This window comes from Protopterus annectens, chromosome 1.part2, assembly GCF_019279795.1.
Source record: "Protopterus annectens isolate FY-2018-M chromosome 1.part2, PAN1.0, whole genome shotgun sequence".
NCBI classification, from domain to species: domain Eukaryota; kingdom Metazoa; phylum Chordata; order Ceratodontiformes; family Protopteridae; genus Protopterus; species Protopterus annectens.
In genome coordinates this window covers 197,355,793-197,379,497 of record NC_056727.1, presented here as the reverse complement: position 1 = coordinate 197,379,497, position 23,705 = coordinate 197,355,793, and positions in this window count along the sequence as shown.

The following is a 23,705-nucleotide window of genomic DNA, read 5'->3' as shown; positions in this document are numbered from 1 at the left end:
TACTTTCTAAGTTTATAAGGCTAATATTTAAAATCTGTCTCTATCTTTGGACATTTGTCTCCCCATTGTGTTAGACTATGTCCACATTTCCTGTGGTAAGAGGTTGAGCGGTATGGTCCCATGTGTACATCACAATCCATGTCCATGATCTACTCCCACTGCTATCATCATTCCACCTTCTATCACCTTCTAGGTAATTTCAGGAATAAGCATTTGTTAGCTTATAAACAGCAGTACACAACCGTCCAACAATTATGTACTACACTTTCTTCAGAAAAAAGAAACAGTTCAGATTCCTTACAGAAAAGTTTAAATAATGCACCAAATATCAGTCCATTGCCCCAAAGCAGCTTTGTGTGTGTGTGTGTGTGTGTGTGTGTGTGTGTGTGTGTGTGTGTGTGTGTGTGTGTGTATGTGTCTGCATGTGTGTGTAACAATGTGTGAACTTCTGTTACTCTTTTTGATAGGTGCTGTTGGATCTTTTACTTCCACTTACACATTAAATGCTCATTCCTAATTTTGTATTTGTAACTAATTATCAAATGCTAACTTCTTCCCTTGCATACTAAACAAAATAATTTCACCTATGCAAATATAACTTCCACGCAAAACATTAACAAAACAGCACTGCACCACTGTGAACCAACAATGATAACAACAGTATATATGACCACAAAATGAAAGCAACAGTCACCAATTTAATTAAAAAAAAAAAAAAAATATATATATATATATATATATATATATATATATATGGATCTAGGACATTTGCTCAAATGAGCAAACGTCCGAATCCATAACCAGCGAACACACTTTAACGAAAGCGCTTTTATCAAAAATGTGCTTTCGTTAAAGCGTGTTACTAAAAAAAAAAAAAAAACACTACATTATCGTTTTAGCAGGGGGGCTTCACCCCCCCCCTGTGCCCCCCAAACCACCCCTACTTTAATATTCTCCCTCCATGACCGCACTACAGTGGGGAAAAAGGAATTTTCCCTTATCCGCACCGTAGTATGGCCTTGGCAACAGGCATACTTATGCGAAAGTGCTTCTTCGGTGAAAAGCACTTTCGCGTAAGTATGCTCGGCTGTTTGAGTTTCGGACATTTGCTCATTCGAGCAAACGTCCTAGACTTATTTATATATATATATATATATATATATATATATATATATATATATATATATACACAAATACATATACATATATATAAAATTTAGTAATCGGCAGCAAAAAAAATCATTTTATCCTAGCAAACCCATAACCATATTGAACAAGGAGAAGATAATGGTTATTTAGAGTCAGTATCTGACACGTTGCGCATGCACTCAAATCACTACACCACAGGTACCAGTACGATTCTATCATAATCCATGTGAGTGTTAATGACCTGAGATGTACTTCCCTGGACTATATGAAGAGAGGCACTGTTCATCGCTCTGACTGTGTGTCTCAGGCAGCTATGTGTCTTGCATTGATCAGCGTGCTGCCTTCACCAAGGAGTAGCTTAGTTTTGGGTGTGTTTTCAGGGGGATTCAATATTTGTAAGCATGGGAGGACATGGTTAATAAACCATGTTGCTTTTCAATGGATGGTCAGCACCTGTCTTGCTTAGGCTTTTGAATGTTGGCTAAAACTTTATTCAACCCCTTAGAGCCTTTTTTTAGGCAATGTCAAATTAATAAACCTACAGACCTAGCAAATAAAACATAAAGAAACCTAAAGGTATTACTGCTCAATGCTAGGAGCCTAAACAGCACATTCCACACCCTACAAGCTCTCCTTACTCTGCAGAATACATACATCTGTGTTGTTACTGAGACATGGTTTAAATTCACATAAAATACTCCAGCAATGAAAGCCTTAAGTGCCTTCCACACATTTAGACCAGCAGCTGTACAGATAGGGGCAAAAATGGGAGAGGTCTTAGTCTATATTAGTAACAAGCATAATGCTAGGTTGGCTAAACAGGATGATGCCCTGGAATTTATCTACATGCAAAACACCATAGACAAGGTCCCATACCATATCTTATAAAGCTATAGGTCACCCACTATGTCCCTAGAATCCTATAGTTTATATTTAAACCCACTGGAGACATTCGCTATTAAATCAAATACCCCAGTCATGGGAGACGCTGACTCATACTCACAGGCACAATGGTTCTCATGTACTTTATTAACACAAATACCCTTGACATGATAGTGTGCACACCCACCAATGGTTCAAACATACTGGACTTTGCGCTCACTATTATGGGAGATCACTACATCCTCACCTCCCAGATTCATGTCCTCACTAGTATGGTTGGACCACAAAGCTGTCTCCTTCAAAATAAAAATCAACTTGGTAACCCCAACAAATGCTGTAATAGTTAGGAACTATTCCAAAGCAAACTACATCCTATTAAGTGATAATTTGTCAAATGTCAATGCCCTGCCCAATACTCAGGTTCACAGCTACCTATGGAGAATTCTTCACAGAGGCCTTATGTAACCATGTAAATGGCTGTATACAGGCTGCTGTACCTACTAGAAGTAAGCACAAAATAAATTCTAAAAACATCTTAACCTTAACAGGGTATATAAAAAAGGGAAAACAATTCATGGCTAAAATCAGGAAGAGTATGTACCATAATGATAGGAGTTCTCTACGTACACTAAACAGAAAATAATGTGGGCTAATTAAGTCCAACAAGGTCAATTATGAGGTCAAGATAGTCTCAGAGGTTAAAGAAAACCACAGGGCCTTCTACAACTACGTCTGAAACTTCAAAGGCATCAGTGTCCCAAACTGGTGGTCACTGGTGCCATCTTCACTAAGCAGAATGATGTAGCAAATTTGCTGGCTGATAAATTCATCTCAAACTTCACCCCACTCCCCCTTGCCTCCTCTCATGAATTATCTACTAGCATAACCTCCCCCCACCAAACTACTGACAGGGAGTTAGTCCTGGTGGCACATGCCAAGGCCAAAAACACAGCCTTAGTAGGCCCTGACAACATCCCTGGATGCCGCCTAAAAAGCTTGAAAAATGACCTATCAGGACCAGTTGAGTCACTTTTCAACTATAGCTTCAAAACAGTTTTTTGCCACAAGAATGAAGGACTGCAGTGGTTATCCCACTTCACAAGGGTGGACCATCAACTGACCTCAGAAACTACAGACCTATCAGTCTGACTAGTATCAATATGCAAAGAAAATGAATGTATTATCATGGAAATGGTCAACAAAGATAAAGGTAACCCCCAGACACTGACCCTGACCCAGTCTGGCTTTGTCAAGGGAAAGTCATGCCCATTAAATCCAGTGGACTTCTTTGAGAAGGTCATCAAGACAATGGATGAGGGGAAAACAGAGCATATCACCTACCTTGACCTGGCTAAGGTGTTTGAAGCAATAACCCACTTGGGTATAGTTGACCAGCTAACTGAACTGGGAATAAACCCCAAAATAACTTGTTGGATTGTCAGCTGGCTCAAAGACAAGACCTAGGAAGTCAAGACTGGTGAGACCACTTCTACTAAGACAGTGGTCACCAGTGGTGTACCTCAAAGCTCCATGCTGGGACCGCTCCTATTTCATATTTCATTCTTGGAGGTAAAGGCTAATGTCAAGGGCCTTTGGCTGATGAAGGTTAGAGATGACTGCAAATTAGGAGCTATCATAGATTCCCCTCATGACACAAACATGACTAACCCACATAAATGACTGGTGCCAAAGTTACAGACTAAAACCCAATACCATGAAATGTATTATAGTGCTTTTTGGGAAAACTGCCACCCAGTCTAATTACTCAGTCAATAAGACACCCCTAAGAGTTGACCAGGTAGTTAGGGATCTGTAAACATATGTAGACTGCAACCTGACCTTTGACCAACATGACCAAGGTACTAAGAAAATCATTCTATGTTGCCCAAGGTATAAGTAAGGGCATGGCATCCAAGTCCAAGGAAGTCATAGTGCCACTTTATTCAGCCCATATCAAACCTACCATTGAGTATAATGCCCCCTTCTGTATGTACCTAATCAGACATATGCAACAGTTAGAATGCCCACAAATGTTCCTTACCAGGAGAATCCGGGGAATAAAAACATTGTTCTGTACTGACTGCCTTAAACTCCTATCTCTATATACTCTGTCTCCTACAGTTTGCTGAGAGGCAATGTATGCCTGGCATACAAGGCATCCTCTGATCCAGCTCTGATGGACCTTTATCACATCCGCAAAACAAACAGCATTAGAACCACTTGACTAGCTGTAAGGATTTAAATTTTGCTTGCGACATAAATAAGACATGTTGACAAGACAGACATGTGTCTCAGAGGATACCCATGCTCTAGAACAGTGTCTGCATCCATGTGAAGCAGAGCCCATCCTTAACCCTATTTAAGTGTAACCATGATCAATGGATGGGAAATTGGAAATTAACCATGGGTCTGGCCTCCATGTCTCAGACAGATGGAAGCAGACAATAATACCCAAACTAACATACCCCCACATTACTTCTAGAAACTTCCTAACATACATATCTCCTCCTAATTAACACTCATGGTACACAGAGACAAAATTGGATAAAGGCCCTGGTGGTTATTAGCCTAGTATATACCTATGAACCTGTGATCCTTTCACTCTGGTATGGAAGAGACCGCACAGACTCATCATCAGCAGCATTGCTGTTATCTGAACTTCCTGCTGAATTCAGATAAAGGTCATCCTTGTAAGGATTCAGAACTCCAACATCAGAATTAAACAAACAACTTGGACATTACTGCTAGCACTAGAAAAAAACCCACACCCAGGTCCTCAGTTGATTGCATGCACTGAACTGACAGCTTTAGTGGAATCCTTTACAAGACATCATGGGCAGGAGGCATTCCAGAAAGAATTACACGTAGGCGAAGCCTCACATGATGAAAAATAACAGAAGAAAATGGAAAATGTTTGCAAAAATGAAACAATTATGGTGAAGTCACACAGTGAGGCATTACAATAAAACAACCTTGAAGATAAGAATAGTGACAAATCACTTTAAGTGAGGAATGTTACATCTCTTGCAGCCTATACTCAGCCATAGATTTCAGAACGTTTCCTGAAAAATTAACAATGATAATAGTTGACACATTAAAAGTCTTTACATGAATATTGTAAAAATCCAGACCTATATTTTTCTCTGAATTTTCACAGCTTTTCATATCCGGAAACTATACAACCTATGCATACAGTCTCAACAACACTGTTGTTTGGCCAGACTTGAGCTTTCATATGGTGGCTAATCATTCTTTTCTGGGTGCCTATATTTTAAAACATTATTTATTTATTCATTTATTGACACAGTTTACTGGGAAAGCCTAACTGGGCCCACAGGGTACCCGCTTCCAATGGAGCCCCGAGGGAAAACCTCTAGGTTACATCACAAAGCATTTTACAAATATTATACATCACAAAATTACTACAAGAGACATACTATAATAAAAACTGCTATCAGCATGATACGTTCAACATTATACACCAATAAAACACAGTATTTCCAAATATTATACAACAGTAAAAAAAATTTCTGTATGAATGGTGAGTCTGAATTAATGGAGATGGATAGGAGATGTTCAGAAGGATGGTTATCTATCCATACATAAAGATACAGATATATGAAAAAATATGCCCATGTGTTTAATTAGCCCTAACACTCTTTATCTCTCAAGTTGTACAAGATACAGCATAAGTACCAGTGTCTGTTTCCTCCAACATCATTTAAGGGTTCAGATAATACTATGCAGTAGTCTGGAAGTCACTAGTTTCTGGCAAATGCATTACTAATATAGATATTTCAATAGTTCTCTTTTTTCATAATGAATGAAAAACTACTAACGCCTCTAGTGAACTGCATTCTATAGGGAGACTAGCAGTGAATGTTTTGTCTCCTTCAGTGATTTTTGCATTAATGTCAGCAAGAGCATGTATATTACCTCCTTCTACTTTATGTGTATCACAAAGTTATGAAAATATGAACATAACTATATAAATATCAATAATAAGTGACAGACAGTTAAAATTTTCACTCCATTGCACCCTAAACAAATATTCTTTATGTTATTTTGTTTCTCACACCTCAACTTTTCACATACTTCCTGCCATGGATTGTTAGATTGCTTCGAAAAGGAAGACAGCTATTGTAAGACCTTAGGGTGTCAAACAGAAACATACTAATGAAGTATTATAGCTGTGAAGAAGCTAAATTATCCAAATTTGGATGGTAACTGTAGAAACTAGATAGATATGTGTGCATTCTGAAAGCTAATTACTAAACTAAAAACAGAAAAGTTGCATTTATTAAAATGCCTTTGAATTTATTACAAAAATATTTAATTTTATGTAAAAGCCCAAAATGACCTTAGCATAAAGTTAAAGGTCATTTTAAAATAACATAATGTGTGACACTTCATGGAATGTATAGCAATAAACATTTTCTGACTAGAGAAAAGTATGGGACTGTAGAACCTTAAAAATGCTAAAGCCTAGCTGCAGAGTTGCAGGTTACATGGTACACATTTCCTTAGGACGTTGTCTGAACAAGCACCTGACAGAGGTTTGAGCACATCCATAGTATCTGTCTATTTTGTTTAGTGAGCCATCTGACAAAACACCCAGATGCTGTACTGCTTTAACTAATCTGTGGGGTGTAGCCTCTTTCTTTACTACTGTGTGCTGCATACACACCTTGGTCACATCATAACACTTGCTGCAGTCTCTATAGGAAGCCTCACTTAGAATTTAATGGGTCTTCACATCACTACAGGTCAGGAACTTATTTATAAAACATAACTACTGATTACTAATACTTTTATATTTGTACCACATGCATTAATGCTTCCATCTACTACCACCAGTACATGCTTTTACATGTCTGTATCTCAAGTACATGACATTCTGATAACAGACTCAGTAGTTATCAAGTTATCCTGACCTTGTATGTGTACCCAATAGTCAATATAAAACCATGCAAACCCCTCTGGATGGAGCCTTCCAAATAAAATCCTCCCTCAGGATCTACTTGCAGTAATACAGTACAAAGGTATTCCTGTCATCGCCATTGACAAAAGTAACTGATGTCAGAACCATGGCCTTAAGCTTGATGCCACAAAATATGTCATGAATTACCACATCAATGGTAGTCCACTGAACACAGAAGGCATTATAAGAGAAATGGGGAAAACAGGTTTACAGCAACCTCTCTTTTGACCACCACATTGTCACTGTAGTCAGAAAGTCCTTCTATGTGGCACATCTCATTACTAAGGGTTTTGTATCTAGGAAAAAAGAGGACATTGTCTCCCTCAACTCTTCTCTCATTAGGCCAATCATTGAGTACAATGCTTCATTTGGCATGTACCTCACTAAACACCTGCAACAACTGGAGAGGCCACAAAAGTACCTCACAAAGAGGATCCTAGGCCTTAAACATTTGTCCTATATGGACAGACTAAAAAAACTCCAACTATTTTCTGTCTCATATCGCCTACTTAGAGGCAATCTCTGCTTGACTTACAAAGCCATGTCTGATCTAGCTCTGTTAGAAATGCTACATCTAAAGAAATCCCAATCCCTCCGCACCACACGCTCCAGAGACCTCAACCTCATTACCACAATCAACAGAACATGCTGGAGGGACAGGTTCATAACCCAGAGACTGCCCATGCTATGGAATAGGTTCATAGGTTGGTACTAATCTATCGGCCCTTGGGCTTATACAAGCCTAGCCATAACAATTCCCTGGCTATTTCTTCCCACACTATTTACTTCCTGGACCCCTATCTAGCAGGGCGACTGACGTGATCCCCGTGACTTCCCATGCATGTCAAGCAGAGCACCTCACTGGCCCTCTTCAAGAGAAATCTTGATGAGTGGATGGGAAATAGAAAATTCATCCCAGGGATCACTCCAGTGGCTTTACTCGACAGAGGCACTGGGAACTAAGGTCAGCTGGCATGATGCCAGGGTAATCCTATGGGCTAGGCTTGTAAAGGCTCCAGGGTCATTAGCCTAGTACACACCTATGAACCTATGAACATCTCTCGTCTATCTTAATACAGGTATTAGATGTAACAATAACTAAGCTCTGATAAAATCTGCAATGCTCTGCTATTTGTTTAATGCTGTATGCTATGTAACACGTGACAGTACAGTAGCTATATAAATGCCTTGGTATGATACTGCAGTAGCTATATAAATGCCTGGATGTGATAGTGCAGTTGCCATAAAAATGCCTAGGTATGATAGTGCAGTACCCGTATAAATGCCTAGGTATGATATGGTAGTAGCCATATAAACACAGAGGTATGATATTACTGTAGCTACATAAATGCCTAGATGTAATAGTGCAGTAGCCATATAAATGCCTAGGTATGATGGTGCAGTAGCCATATAAATGCCTAGGTATGATAGTACAGTAGCTATATAAATGCCTAGGTATGATAGTGCAGTAGCTGCATAAATGCCTAGGTATGATAGTGCAGTAGCCATATAAATGATAATGCAGTAGCCATATAAATGCCTAGGTATGATAGTGCAGTAGCTATATAGATGTCTAGACATATTAGTGCAGTTGTCATATAAATGCCTAGGTATGATAGTGCAGTAGCCATATAAATGTTTAGGTATGATAGTGCAGTAGCCATATAAATGCCTAGGTATGATAGTGCAGTAGCCATATAAATGCCTTGGTATGATAGTGCAGTAGCCATATAAATGCCTAGGTATGATAGGGTAGTAGCCATATAAATGTTTAGGTATGATAGTACAGTAGCCATATAGATGCCTAGGTATGACAGGGTATTAGCCATATAAACACCAAGGTATGATAGTGCAGTAGCCATATAAATGCCTAAGTAGGATACATACATAGACACATACAAATATTTCAAGCACAAGTGTTAATGCCCTTCTAACCTGCCAGTATACCTAAACACTTTTTCCCATAATAAGTGCTCAGGCTGTTATTAAAAAATATCTAAACTAGCAGTTGCTTTAATGCAATTTTGTAGTCTGTTCCATGCAGCAGCTGATCTCTCAGAGAACCAATTAGTACACTCCTCATTCCTATAGAATCTTCTACATAGGTTGTCTGATGATTCTCTAGTACTTTTTGATAACCACAAACATTCACAGAGGTTGCGGTCTCTAAAAGCCCTATATACCTGAATAAGATCTCCTCTTAGATATCTATAAGAGTCTTTCATAATAACTCAAGTTTTCACATTCATAGATGCCCTTGGTATATTTCCACTGTACTCTTTCCAGTTTATTCATGATTGTTTTATTATAACATTTCCATACTGTTATTCCATACATATGGGTAGGATACTACAGTAGCCACATAAATGCCTAGGTGTGAGAGTGCAGTAGGTATATAAATGCCTAGGTATGATACTGTGGTAGCCATATAAATAACTAGGTATGATATTGCAGTGGCTATATGATAGTGCTATTGCCATATAAATACCTAGGTATGATATTGTACTAGCGATATAAATGCCTAGGTATGAGAGTGCAGTAGTCGTATACTATAAATATCTAGGTATGTTAGTGCAGGAGACATATAAATGCCTAGGTATGATAATGCAGTGGCTATATAAATGCCTTGGTATGATAGTGCAGTAGCCATATAAATGCCTAGGTATGATAGTGCTATAGCCATATAAATGCCTAGGTATGACAGTACAGTAGCCATATAAATGCCTAGGTATGATGATAAATGCCTAAGTATGATAATGCAGTAGCCATATAAATCCCTAGGTATAATAGTGCAGCAGCCATATAAATGCCTATGTATGATACTGTGTTAGCCATATAACTGCCTAGGTATGGTAGTACTGTAGCCATATAAGTGCCTCGGTATGATAGTGCAGTAGTCATATAAATGCTTAGGGATGATAGTGGACTTGCCATATAAATGCCTAGGTATGATGATAAATACCTTGGTATGATAGTGCAGTAAAACCTCTAAAAACGTGCTCATTTTTTTATTTTTTATTTTTATTTATTTAAAATTTGTTGACTGGGAGTGTCCGACTGGACGTAGTTCCATTTTCAGTGGAGGCCCGGGGAGAAAAGCTCCACAGTAAAATAAACAGACAGTAGTTACACTGGATTACATAGCGATTAACAATTTAACATAGCAATTACTTACAACATATTTACAGATGAAGAACATAGTACATCAGTAGACAACTAGAATCTTTATCTGTGAAGTATATAACAGACATTAACAAATGTTACAATGAGAAGTTCCTGCTGTATAATAAGTACTAGGCTTATGAGCATCTGAGCTTGTTATAATCAAGGTAGTTAGTGGAGTGGAAAGAAAGGTAGTGGTTGGATGGGGTGGATGAGTTGCAAGGGCAAAGCCAGCATGTTTTTAGGTGCCCTTTTTAGTAAAGTTTTGAAGTGGGTGCATGATGGTACGGAGGTAATTGTGGGTGGGAGTGAGTTCCATAATTTGGCTATGGCGCAAGAGAATAGTGCTTTACCAGCAGAGTTATTGGCTTTAGTGATCTGCAAGTGATTTTTGTTGCTGGATCTTAGTGGTCTGGTGGTGCGATAGGGTTGGAGTAGATTCTGGAGTGATGGGACATTTAGTGGATGGTTTACTAGTTTGTGGGTGAGTGAGAGTTGATACCACTGAAGGAGGTGAGGGAGTTCAAGTCAGCCCAGTTCAGCAAGTGAGAGACAGTGGTGACTATGGTAGGATGCCCCTGTGGCGAATTTGGCGATTTTGTTGTAGCAGGTCTCTAGCTTGTTTAGATCACATTGCCTTAGGTAGGTATATATTGGAGAGGCATAAAGTAGGGTGGAGATAAGGTGGGAATTTGCTATTGAAATCTTTGCTGCTTTGGTGAGAAATTGCTTATTTCTGTATAACGCTCCTAGTTTTTTGTGGACTTTTTTTATGATTATGGATATGTGAATGTCAAATTTTAGTTTATATTTATTTATTATTATTTATTTTACATTTGTTAACCGGGATGGTCCGACTGGATACATGTCCTTTTTCAGCGGAGGCCCGGGGAGAAAAGCTCCAACAGAGTTACATTGATAATTAGGTACAGTAAATGAGCTGAAAGAACTTAACAAAAACATAGGCTATTTACATACAAGTACAAGACTGCCATTACTATTTCTGAGATTACTACAAATGTAACATTAATAACATATTAGCAAGGATGGTAGGCAGTATAAGGACATAGAGTTAGACAGGATACATATTTCTTTATCACAGTATACAAAGTACTTATCATCTTAGCTAGTTGTTTGTGTTTTAGTTAATGGCACAGAGCTAGTCTGGGTTTGAGCAAGGACATAGCCAGTGTGACTTGAAGTGGAGTTTTAGACTATTTTTGAATTGACTTAGAGAAGTTGCAGGCGTGATGTTATTTGGGAGAGAGTTCCATATTTTACCAGTGGTGTTGGCAAATAGCGCGTCACCACCTAGGTTGAGAGATTTAGTTGTTTGGACAAGGAGTCTGTTTGCTGAGCAAGGCAGCTTAGATTGGAGTAGGGAGTCATTAAGTTTTTTAGTGCTGGGGTATTCTCAGGTTGTTTAAGGATTTTGAAGGCCTCTATGAGTTGGGACTGGTGAAGAAGGTGTGGGAATTCTATCAATCCAAGCTTTTTCAGGTTAGTACAGTGGTGTGTTCTGTAGGGTAGGCCTGTAACGAACCTGGCAATGTGATTATAGCAGGATGAGAGCTTGGCCAGATCAGATTTGTTAAGGCGAGTGAGTTCAGGAGAGGCATATAGTAGGGTAGAGAGAAGGTGTGAACGGGCTGTGGCTGCCCTGGCATTCGGGGTAAGGAAGGCTTTAATTCTATATAGGGTCCCAAGTTTCTTGTTGACTGACTTAATGGCTTGGTTGATATGTATATCAAAACTGAGTTTATTGTCAATGTTTACTCCTAATAGCTTTGTATAGGTGTCTGGGGAGATGATGGTCCCATTATTGGATTTTATAGTGAAGTTTTCAGTCGGAGAGCTATTGGTTGGGTAGAAGAGAAGTGACTTGGTTTTGTTTGGATTTAAAATCAGGAGATGGTTGGCAAGCCAGTTTTCGACTTTGGTGAAGCTATGTTGGGTGGTAGTTAGTAGATTTGCAAGAGAGGCATTGGAACATATTATAGTCGAGTCATCTGCATATTGAATGCAGGTGGCTTCAGGGATGACTGTTTGGATGTCGTTTATGAAGACTGAAAAGAGGAGAGGTCCTAATATGGAACCTTGAGGAACTCCTATGGTACTTGGTAGTAGGCAGGAGAGCTTGTTTTGCCACATTACTGCTTGTTGTCTCCCAGTGAGGTAAGCTTGAAACCAGTCAAGGGCTGGAGTATCTAGATACAGGGTTTTTAAAGTATATAGAAGTAACTGATGGTTTACCATATCGAAGGCTTTCGATAGGTCCAGGAAGAGAGCGGAGGATATTTTTTTATTATTCCAGTTAAGATTAATGTTTTCAGTAAAAGAGAGGAGGGCAGTGGTTGTACTATGATGGGGTCTGAATCCATGTTGAGAGTCTGTGAGTAGTTTATTTTGGGTTAGATAGAGCATTAGTTGGTTGTGCATGCACTTTTCCATAATTTTGGCAAGGTCTATAGTTGGATAGTTCTGTGGATGAACCTCCTTTGTGGAGTGGAATAACATAGGATATTTTCCAAATTGAGGGGATTGAGGCCTCGGTTATGGTTCTGTTAATTAGGATTGAGATAGGGTAGGCTACGACATCTATAGCAATTTGCAGGTATTCAGCCAGCAGAAGATCGGCTGAAAGGGTTGTTGGCTTCAGTTTTTTCAAAAGGGATCTGATAAAGGATGTGGACACTGGCTGGAAGTTAAAAGAGAGTGGTGAGTCGGGTATAGTGTTTATAGAAGTGTGGGGAGGAGAAAGTTGGTTAGCTAGTGACTGGATGGTTTCTGTGAAGAAAGTATTGAATGAATTGGCTATATCTTCTTGGCTCTTGTCAGATAATGTTCCTGGGGTCGGAGTAGTGGATTTGCCTGGTTGGAGAAGTTTATTTATGCCTGCCCAGTACTTTTGAGGGTTATTCTGATGTTTATGTTGCAGATTGTAGAAGTAATTTTTCTTATCTAGTATGATGGCTTTTTTAGTCTCATTTCTAAGTTGTTGGAATTTGATACGATCTAGGGTAGTTTGGTAGTGCCATTTATCCCACGCTTTGTCTCTAGTTGTTATTTTGGTTTTGGTGTCTGTTGTTAGCCAGGGTGCTAGTTGAGTTTTAATTCTTATTGAGTTTAGGGGCATGCGAGTCAAGTATAGTAAGGAATGAATTGTTAAATGATGACACTGCCTCATCAAGGGAAGGAACTTTAGTTTTGTCCAGTTACATGATTTGAGTTCAAGTTGAAATTTAGTTGGGTCAAAGTTTTTCTTGGATCTGATAGACCTATAAATAGGTAAGCTTGTACAATTAATTTTGTCTTTCATGATGTATGTGAGCAGGTGATTACTAAGATCATTAGGGAGAGTTCCAGACATATAGTTCTGGGGATGACTGTTGGTGAGTATCCAGTCTAGTATACTCTCTTTTGGTTATTGTTACCTGTACGTGGTAGATGATATTATCTGAGAGAATCCATGTAGGTTAACAGGGATGGGGTTGGACTGTGCTGTGCATTGGTTCCAGTCAATATTAACATCGTCCAGGACAATGGTTTCTTGAGGGTAGTTGTTGGCTATCCAATGTAGAATGACCTCTAGTGTTTCTACATTGTTCCCAGGGGAATATAGGTGACAATTAGGTTAATGCCCTTATGATAATTTAGTAGAATTTTAGAGCTAGTATTTCAGCGTTAGAGACCTGGGGTGGTTGTATAGGGTTAGTTATGATGTTAAGTGTGCTATTATATAAGATGGCTATTCCACCTCCTCTTTCTTTACTCTATCTGCCCTAAGTATATTGTAACCAGGAAGCAGGATCTCATTGTCTTTGGTTGATGGCGGAGCCATGTTTCAGATAGACACATTATGTTGGGAGGTATGTGGCTAGTACAGCATGCAGGCTATGTATCTTATTGTTTAGGCTTCTAATGTTTAAGTGGCATATTAGGAGGAGTTGACCAGTCGGTGGGAGAGTGGTGGGCTGGTAGGATTTTGAGTTAAGGTTGGGCCTGGATTAGGATGGATGTCCCCATCTTTGGTTATGTTTTTCTTAGATATGCTAGTAGTCTAATAACTTTGAATAGTAGTTTTAGTTCATATTTGGATTTTGGTGTTGATTGGAGTAGTTTTTAGAAGCAAGTGGTTGGAATTTATAATTTTGGGGTAGTGTAGTAGTGGGCAGGTTCAGTCAGTGGAGGTAGGGGGTCTTGGTTTGGCATTCTCGATAAGAGAAACCTACGGATGTGAGATTTTCATAGCTAGTAAGAAAGTATGGCAGAATTAAGAGTGGTAAGATAAGAGGAAGGAGTTTATAATTATTTATAGACATGTTATATGTCATCAATGGGTGGGGTCAATGTGCTTCAGAGGAATCGTAGTGGTTAAACAGTAAAGTGGTGGTGGAGGGAAATTGGAGAGGAAGTTGTGTAGGTTGGAGAGGAAGTAGGGGTGTGGCCTAGTGGCTATAAATGTAGACACAGTGGGGGCGGGTGAGATAAGGGGGCAGGGAGGGAGGCGAGCCTGAACGTGGCTTAAGTGGAGCGGGGCTAACCCAGTCCCAGGTTTTGGTCCTATGAGTGGGGTAAATAGTCTGATAGTGTAAGTAAGCAGATTGGAGTACAGGCTTGAAATTCAACATAAACATATACAGTTGTAAAATGTCTAATACAATTCAACATAAATAGGCATTTACAGTTGTAAAACACTTACTGGAGAGACACTGAGCCTTCATGGGGCCTGTAGCAGAGTGGATTGTAGTTTTACAAATGGTGCCTGCCACAAGTAATATTTATTAACTCTGGGATTGTCTTAAGGTAATAAACAGGGAAGGGGAAGGGAGAACAAGGGTGTGAGCAGGCAGTTCTTTGTACTGTTGCTAATGAGCCAAAGCAGTTTATTGTCTATTTCCACTCCTAGCAATTTGGTGTGTTCAGTTGGGTATATAGTGGTGTTGTCTTTTGCTGTGATGTTAAAGTGAGAGTTGTTTTGAGTATGTTTGGTGGGTTGGAAGATGAGTAGTTTAGTTTTGTTTGGGTTGAGTATTAATTGGGCATCGGATAACCATGTTTCAACAGAGGAAAAGGCTTCCTGTGTGACTTTTTGCAGTTTGGGTAGGGACTGGGCTGAGCAGATGATGGTCGAGTCATCGGCATATTGTATGAGTGTGCCATGTTTGGTGGCAGAGGCTAGATTATTGGTGTAAACAGAGAAGAGTAGGGGTCCAAGGATGGATTCTTGGGGAACCCCTATGGAGACAGGTAGTTGGGGAGGTATGTCATTCTGCCATACAATGGATTGTTGGCGGTCAGACAGGTAACTCTGAAACCAGTTGGTGACTGATTGTGAGAAGGATAGGTTATTGAGGACAGAGATAAGTTGTTTGTGTGGGACCATGTCAAATGCTTTAGATAGGTCTAGGAAAGTAGCAGAGGAGAGATAGCCATTGTTTTTATGCTGAAGGATAGTGTTAGTAAAGGAGAGTAAGGCAGTGGTGGTGCTATGGTTTGGTTGGAAACCATGCTGAGTACTGGAAAGGAGGTTGTTAGTAAGGAAGTGGTCTGAGACCTGAGAGTGTATGCATCTCTTTAGTATTTTGGAGAGTGGAGAGAGAATAGCTATGGGGCGGTAATTGGTTAGTTCTGCGGAGGGTCCGCCTTTGTGGAAGGAAATTATATGTGATACTTTCCACAGTGTGGGAACGTAACTTTCTGACAGAGATCGGCTAATCAAGATGGATACTGGGTAGGCCAGAGCATCAGCTGCAATTTGTAGGTATTCACTTGGGAGGTTGTCTGCTGCTAATTTGGTGGGTTTAAGTTTAGTTAAGAGTTTTTTTATATTGGAGGTATGTACAGGAGAAAAAGAGAAGGCAGTGGGGAGATTACTAGTTGAAGGTTTTTTTATGTTGGAGGTAGGTACAGGAGAAAAAGAGAAGGTAGTGGGAAGATTACTAGTTGAAGGTGTGGGTTGGAGGGGAGGGGGGTTGTGTTGTTTAGCTAGTGATAGTATGGTTTGGGTGAAGTGTGTGTTGAATGAGGTAGCAATATTTTCTGTGGAGTGAGGGATGTTAGGAGGAGGGGTACTGACTTTACCTGGGTGGAGGATGGAGTTTATGGAGGACCAGAATTGTTTGGGGCTGTGTTGTGAGGAGTCTAGGGCAGACTGGTAGTATTGGAATTTGTCCTGTTTTATTAGCTTTTTGACTCTATTGCGTAGTTCTAGGAATTTCTGTCTAGCTGAGGGGTTTTGGTTTTGCACCAGTGCTCCCAGGCTTTATCCCTGTTTTTCATTTCTGATTTAGTGGTTTTCTGTAGCCATGGGGAGGGTTGTGCTTTGGTTCTGGAAAATCTTATGGGAGCATGGGAATTAAGGATGTTCAGGAAAGTAGTATTAAAAAATTCAACCGCGTCATCTAGACTGAGGTACTTTAGAGGATGCCAGTTGCATTCTTTGAGGGATGAGATGAATGTGAGTGGGTTAAAGTTTAGTTTTTTTATGTATTTGACGGTAGATGACAGGTTTAGCTTGGTATAGGTATTTTTTGAGTAGGAATGTTGGGAAGTGATCACGGAGGCTATCTGATAAGCAGCCTGTTATATATGACTCATCAAAACCACCAATGGAAAAAAACAAATGTGAAGAAATCCAGCACACAGAGAAAAGATAATCTCTTTAATAAAATGAATCCTATGACAGTGCAGTAGCCATATAAATGCCTAGGTATGATAGTGAAGTTGCCTTATATATGCCTACGTATGATAATGTAGTAGCCATGTAAATGCCAAGGTATGATAGTACAGTAGCCATAGAAATGCCTACTTGTGATATTGCAGTTGCCTTTGTATGATACTGCAGTAGACATATAAATGTCTAGGTATGATAGTGCAGTAACCATATAAATGCATATGCATCATAGCACAGTAGCTATATAAATACCTAGGCATGATAGTGCAGTAGCCATATAAATTCATAGGTATGATAATGCAGTAGCCATATAAATGCATAGGTATGATATTGCATTAGATCAGGTGTGATTGTGCAGTAGTTATACAAATCCTTAGGTATGGCAGTGCTGTAGCCATATAACTGCCTCGGAATGATACTGTGTTAGCCAAATAAATGCCTAGCTATGCTAGTGTAGTGGTCATATAAATTACTATGTATGATAGTGCAGTAGCCATATAAATGTCCAGGTATGATAGTGCAGTGGCCATATAAATACCGAGGTACGATAGTGTAGTAGCCATATAAATGTATAAGTATAATAGAGCAGTAGCTATATAAATGCCTAGGTATGATAGTGTAGTAGCCATATATATACCTTGGTATGATAGTACAGTAACTATATGAATGGCTTGGTGTAATTTTTCTGTTTTATTTATTTTACATTTGTTGCCCGGGATAGTCCGACTGGATGCATGTCCATTTTCAGCGGAGGCCCGGGGAGAAAAGCTCCAAGGGTAAGCAGATACAGCATTACATAATACCAGCATTACATATTACAAACAGACTATTTACAGAGATTACATAAGTAAGCAAGTTAAACAAGTTCCACAGGTTACAGTTAATCCTGAGCGCAAGTCAGGATTAAATTAAATTACACAGTAAACTGGTTAGCAGATTTTTACACATTCTAGAGAGAGTTAGCCAGGCTTGATACATTGACATAGCCAGTTAAGTGACAAATGTTGTTTGAGTCTAGTTTTAAATTGACCTAAGGTGGAAAGTAAGGTAATATCAGCTGGAAGTGAGTTCCAGGATCTACTTACAGAGTTTGCAAAGAGAGAATCACCGGCTGTGTTATTAATTTTGCTAGTCTGAATTAGTAGTTTGTTAGAGGATCGAAGCGGTCTAGGATTGTTATAGGGGGAGATAATATTTTTATTGTTATAGGGGGAGATAATATTTTTAAGTGCAGGAGTATTGTCCAGATTATAGAGGATTTTATAGGCCAAAATCAGTTGGTTATACTGGATTAGGCTGCGTAGTTCAAGCCACCCAGGCTGATTTAGATTGATAATACTACAGTAAACATATAAATGTCTCTGTATGATAGTGCAGTAGCCATCTAAATGCCTCAATTTGAAAGTGCTGTAAGTATACAAAGGCTTAGATATGATAGTGCAGTAACCATATAAATGCCTCTGTATAATAGTACAGTAGCCATATAAATGCCTAGGTATGACAGTACACTAGGTATATATATAAATGCCTCGGTATGATAGTGCAATAACTATAAATGCCTCAGTATGATAGTGCAGTAGCTATATAAATGCCTTGGTATGATAGTACAGTAACCATATAAATGCCTCGGTATGATAGTGACGTAGTCATACAGTAGACTCCCTCTTATCCTGTCTCACTGGGACTGGGCCTTAGGGTGGATAAACGAATGACTGGTTAATCATAAAAAGCATACAAAATATCATTTATATGTTATAAATCAGGTATAATAACAGGATTTCTGTTAGTATGCATTTTTCTAATGAATATAAAGTCTAAAACTCAAATGTCTCATTATTTAGCCCAGAGGAGGTGGAAGTGTTGTTCTCCTCTAATGGAAATTTGACTATCTTGATTGGGTTGTTAACCCAAAAAGTCGATCGACTTTCACAGCAAGTCGAAGCAGTTACTGGAGCATGCCGGGAGACACTGGATAATAATTATGGAACTGTTGGGGGTGAAACGAACGGGACATTTGTACAGCATAATGGTATTTTTCCAACCCGTGGCTCAGGAACAAACCAGAGTGGAAATACCAATAGCTCCGACCAGAGACTGACCAGCGCGCCACGAGAATCCAACGAACAGCCCAATTCAGCCATCGGCTTGGGCAGTAACATCCATGGACCGAATTGGAGGTTTGAGGAAGGGGCAGGAGAGCTCCATGAGGCACCCGGTACATCATATGGGCGCCAAGGATCTAGACCAACACTAAGAGGAAGGCAAGCACTAACCACACCAGTGCTTGATACTTGGGTCCAAAGGGAATTTAAATTCACCAGCACTGAACATGACGTTAACATCGATACTGTAACGGAGGTAAGCCTTGACTTTGCAACCAGGCTTAACTTGTTTGATAGTAAACTATTCAAAGTTCGGAAACTGCAACTCGAGGTTGCATATTTCCGAGAATGCATCAAACTTAAAATTGTGCCAAAAGGTTTGAGGCAATGGCAATTTCCAGCAGGTTTGACAGCAGGTTCCCCTTTTCATTTGGCATTAACAACATTATTTGATAAGCATGGCATGGAGTTACTGGGGTTATTTTGCGAGCAATACACGTTGCAGATTGAAGCATTACTCACTGAAATTAATGAATTGGATTTAACCATTAAAAACGACAGTGACTATGACAGATACAAATTTGAATATGAGAGGTGCTTCATCAGCATCGATGAACACCTGGTGAAACTCAATGCCACTAAAAGTAAAAAAATCAACAGGGACCTTAAAGATTATAGGGATGGGAAAGCGTATCCCAAACCTACAGGTCCTCCAACTATTACACCTGTATCAATTGACCAAATGAATCAGGGGGATGGTATGACCGACAATGTAGAGGGCGGTCCTGATGACTGTGAAGTAATAGAGGAAGCAGGAAGAATAGTCCACAACAATGCACCCAAGAAAAACTTCAACCACCAGTACAACACTAGGAGTAATACAAGGAACAACTATTCCGCGACAAGTAATGACATTAATGGGGGTCGCCAGGCTGAGGCTAATGAAATAATGTACCATTCAAAAAACTTCCAACAGGAAGCCCCAAACAAGACAACGCAGAACAACAGGAAGAGGGGTACCAGGAGAAAGAGATGGTGAATGAGTTAAATGACAGTAATGACTGTGACACACCTGTGGTGGTTTACCCAGATTGTAAAACACTGTCCAACAAGGACGGTGACTTCAAAGTTTACAATTACACTGACTTTGATATTGGTATGGACATTGTGGAATTACTGGCCAAAGGTTATACATTTGTCCCCTCGTTTCATTTCGATCTAGCACAAACATTGATCGATCTGAAATTGTTCACCAGAAAATTAAACCTACTATTACTAATGGGTAATGAGTTGAATGTAAGATCAGATTTTTACGTGTCTAGTGTATTTAACCCCCCTTTGAATCCCACATTAGCTTTATTCGAAAAAGTGACAGAATTGGACCTCAGGAACCTTAAGAAAAACATGAACAAGAGTACACACACTAAAGTAAACATTAGTAAAGAAGAGAGGTTCGAACTGTCACTGCTCAGAGAGGCACCGTTGCGACTAATGAAACCAGACAAGGGGGGTGGGATCACTATAATGACAAGTAGTGATTATACCAACAGGATGCAGAGTGTCTTAAGCAGTGACACATACTCAACGTCATCCCTTAATGAAATGAATACAGCCCAAACCAGGGTTAAGACATTCATTGAGGAGTTATACATCGAGGGCAGGATTGATAGAGATAAATATGTATACATGCAGCAATTGACATCTAGGACACCGAAATTATTCGGTATCCCTAAAATCCACAAGAACATCAATAATCCACCAATGCGACCACTGGTGGATGGTAGAAACAGCATTACCTATACCTGTTCTAAAGTACTAGACAGAACCCTGCAAAAATACATCAAAGGCGAGAAACAAATATCAAAAGACTCATGGTCCTTTTTAAAATCCATCAATGATGTAGGATTTCACGCGGATAGTCACTTAGTGACCATTGATGTTAAAGATCTTTATTCCTCAATTCCCCACAATATAGCTATAGAATGGGTAACTGACCTATTGAGACAACTAGGGGCAGAAACGGATGAAGTATTACTAGTGGGTGAATTGATTGACACAGTGCTTTCTTACAATTACATCATGTTCCAGAACACAATATACCATCAGGAAATAGGAGTAGCCATGGGCTCCCCATGTGGAGGGAGCATAGCCAATTTGGTCATGGCCTCCTGGGAAAGGTCTTGTATATTTTCCAAGAGGGAACTACAAGACAAATTAATATTCTACACCAGGTTCCTGGATGACATATTTTTGTTATTCAGGGGCTCTGAGGTGGAAATTGAGAACATGATGGCAGAATTTAATAACTCCACTAACTTTTTGGCCTTCACTTATAAACACAATAAACACAGAACTGACTATTTGGACGTAGACTTATGGAAGAATTATGAAAGTGGAAAATGGGAATCTAAAATCCACAGGAAAGACACCTATTCCAACTCATTCCTACACTTTTCTAGCTGCCATCCGCAACACCAAAAGAAATCGGTGGTAAAAGGCCAAATGGTCAGGGCAGCTAGAATGGTTAGTAATGAAACCGATTTTCGGATGGAATGTGATTTATTGATTCAATTTTTCCTAAAAAGAGGTTACCCGTTGAATTTTTTAACAGAAATAGCGGAAGAAGTAATAGATAAAAGGACACTTAAAGTCTACGTACCCATTTTAGATAAGCAAAATGAGTTACCCAATGATAACATGGTACAGAACAGCAGGGTGGATGCCATGATAAACTTCTCATGGAGATTTTGCAGTACGTTCAATATGGATTTACACAACATATATGGAATCCTGTTAAAGAACTGGGACATACTGCTAAGTGATGGGAACTACCGTCGGGTACTACCTGACAGGCCTTCAGTAACCTATAAACGAGGTAACAACTTAAAACAATTGTTGGAAAATGATAGACAACAACAAAAAACTAGGAAAGGCATGTTCAAGTGCAACATGTGTAAATATTGTCAACATGTTGACGAGGGTAGTGCTTTTCAGATAGGTGACCTAACACACAAAATAAACTTTAAGGCCAACTGTAACAGTACTCAAGTAGTTTACTTGGCTAAGTGTGTCCAATGTCCAGCTTTCTACATCGGTAAAACCGATAGGAAGTTGAAAGACAGGGTTTATGAACACCTATACAGTATCAGGACCAACAATCTGGTTAATGCATTAGCCAGACACCTCAATGACTTCCCAGACCATGATTTTAAGTTCAAGGTAATAGATCAACAAGTAAAGGATCCGAGGGGTGGTAACGATTCTTTAAAACTTGAGAGGAAAGAACTGGTTTGGCAGCTAAGAACTAACGCCAACCAGTGGCCTGGACTAAATGAATCTTCTTCAATAGCATGTATTTTGAGACTCAAAAATCTTGATAGATAAAGTCTCAATTTTTATTCTATACCTGTTTGGTTTTATATTTTTTCATACATTTTTTTGAGATTCAATAGTTATAGTGCCATATATTTAATAGCCCATTAATTCCATTTAGGGTTGCTTAGACAATAATTTTTTATAACCACCAAGGTTTGATTTTTGAAAAAACTAAAATCAATACATGCCAACAGGTCATATTCCATACATTTATTTTTACATTTTATTTTTTATTTGTTATTATATATGACCGTAGTGTCATATACGTATATTGTTTATTAAGTTTATCTAAGTTCGATTTGATAGCACTTTCATATCATGAAAGTTAGATTTTTGGTAAAAATAAAAATTAATACACTTTCAACAGTCTATATTATGGTAATAGGTGTTCACTTTTTTACTTTTTTATTATTTTAGCTACAAAAGAATAACCATTACAGGGAACGATCAAAGTTATTGATCAAAGGGATCATCGTAGACAGGACTTCCCATTGAACTGACACTGACAGTGACATCTAATTGGCCACCCTGGTTTAGGATTTGACATGACACTACTTAACAGTAGCCGTTATTTGTAAAAACAGTACAACAACATGCCATTATATACTAACAACATATATAATGTGTTAGCTGTATGATATAGTCCATACTATCTCACACACTCCCAATTGCCTTCATTCTCACCTCCATTTTTATTGGTTAACATTACCTCTCTTTATATACACTAGTTTTAATGTTCTAAGTTTATACCCTCTACAAGACATTCAAAAAGGTTAATGAACGGTATTTATTACAGAAATATATTTGTATTTCAGGAAACATGAGTGAAATTTGTTCAGACAAGGTGATTTTAACGTTTTTATTTAGTGTTTATATGAACCGATACTGCACACACCAACTACCAATTGAATTCAGTGGGTGTGGTTACGTTTTTAAATTTTGTGTGTATAAAATGCTCAAGGAACTGACTAACAGATGTTTGACGATTTTTTATCTTCTGAAGAAGTTGGTTTCACCAACGAAAAGTGTATTGTAATTAGTGCACTTAAAGAATTAAAAGCGTCCGCCAGGAGTCTTGGATCCGTTTTTGTTTTCTCCTCTAATGTCTTTGGCTAGGAATATGGCAGAAATTTGATGGCCAGTTAAAGAGAGGTCAGTTAAGAGGGAGTCTACTGTAAATGCCTAGGTATGATAGTAGAGTAGCCGCATAAATGCCTAGGTATGATAGTGCAGTAGCCATATAAATACCTAGGTATGATAGTGTTGCAGTTATATAAATGCCTCAGTATGATGCTGCAGTGGCTATATAAATGCCTAGGTATGATAGTACAGTAGGTCCATAAATGCCTAAGTATGATATTGCAGTAGCTATAAATGC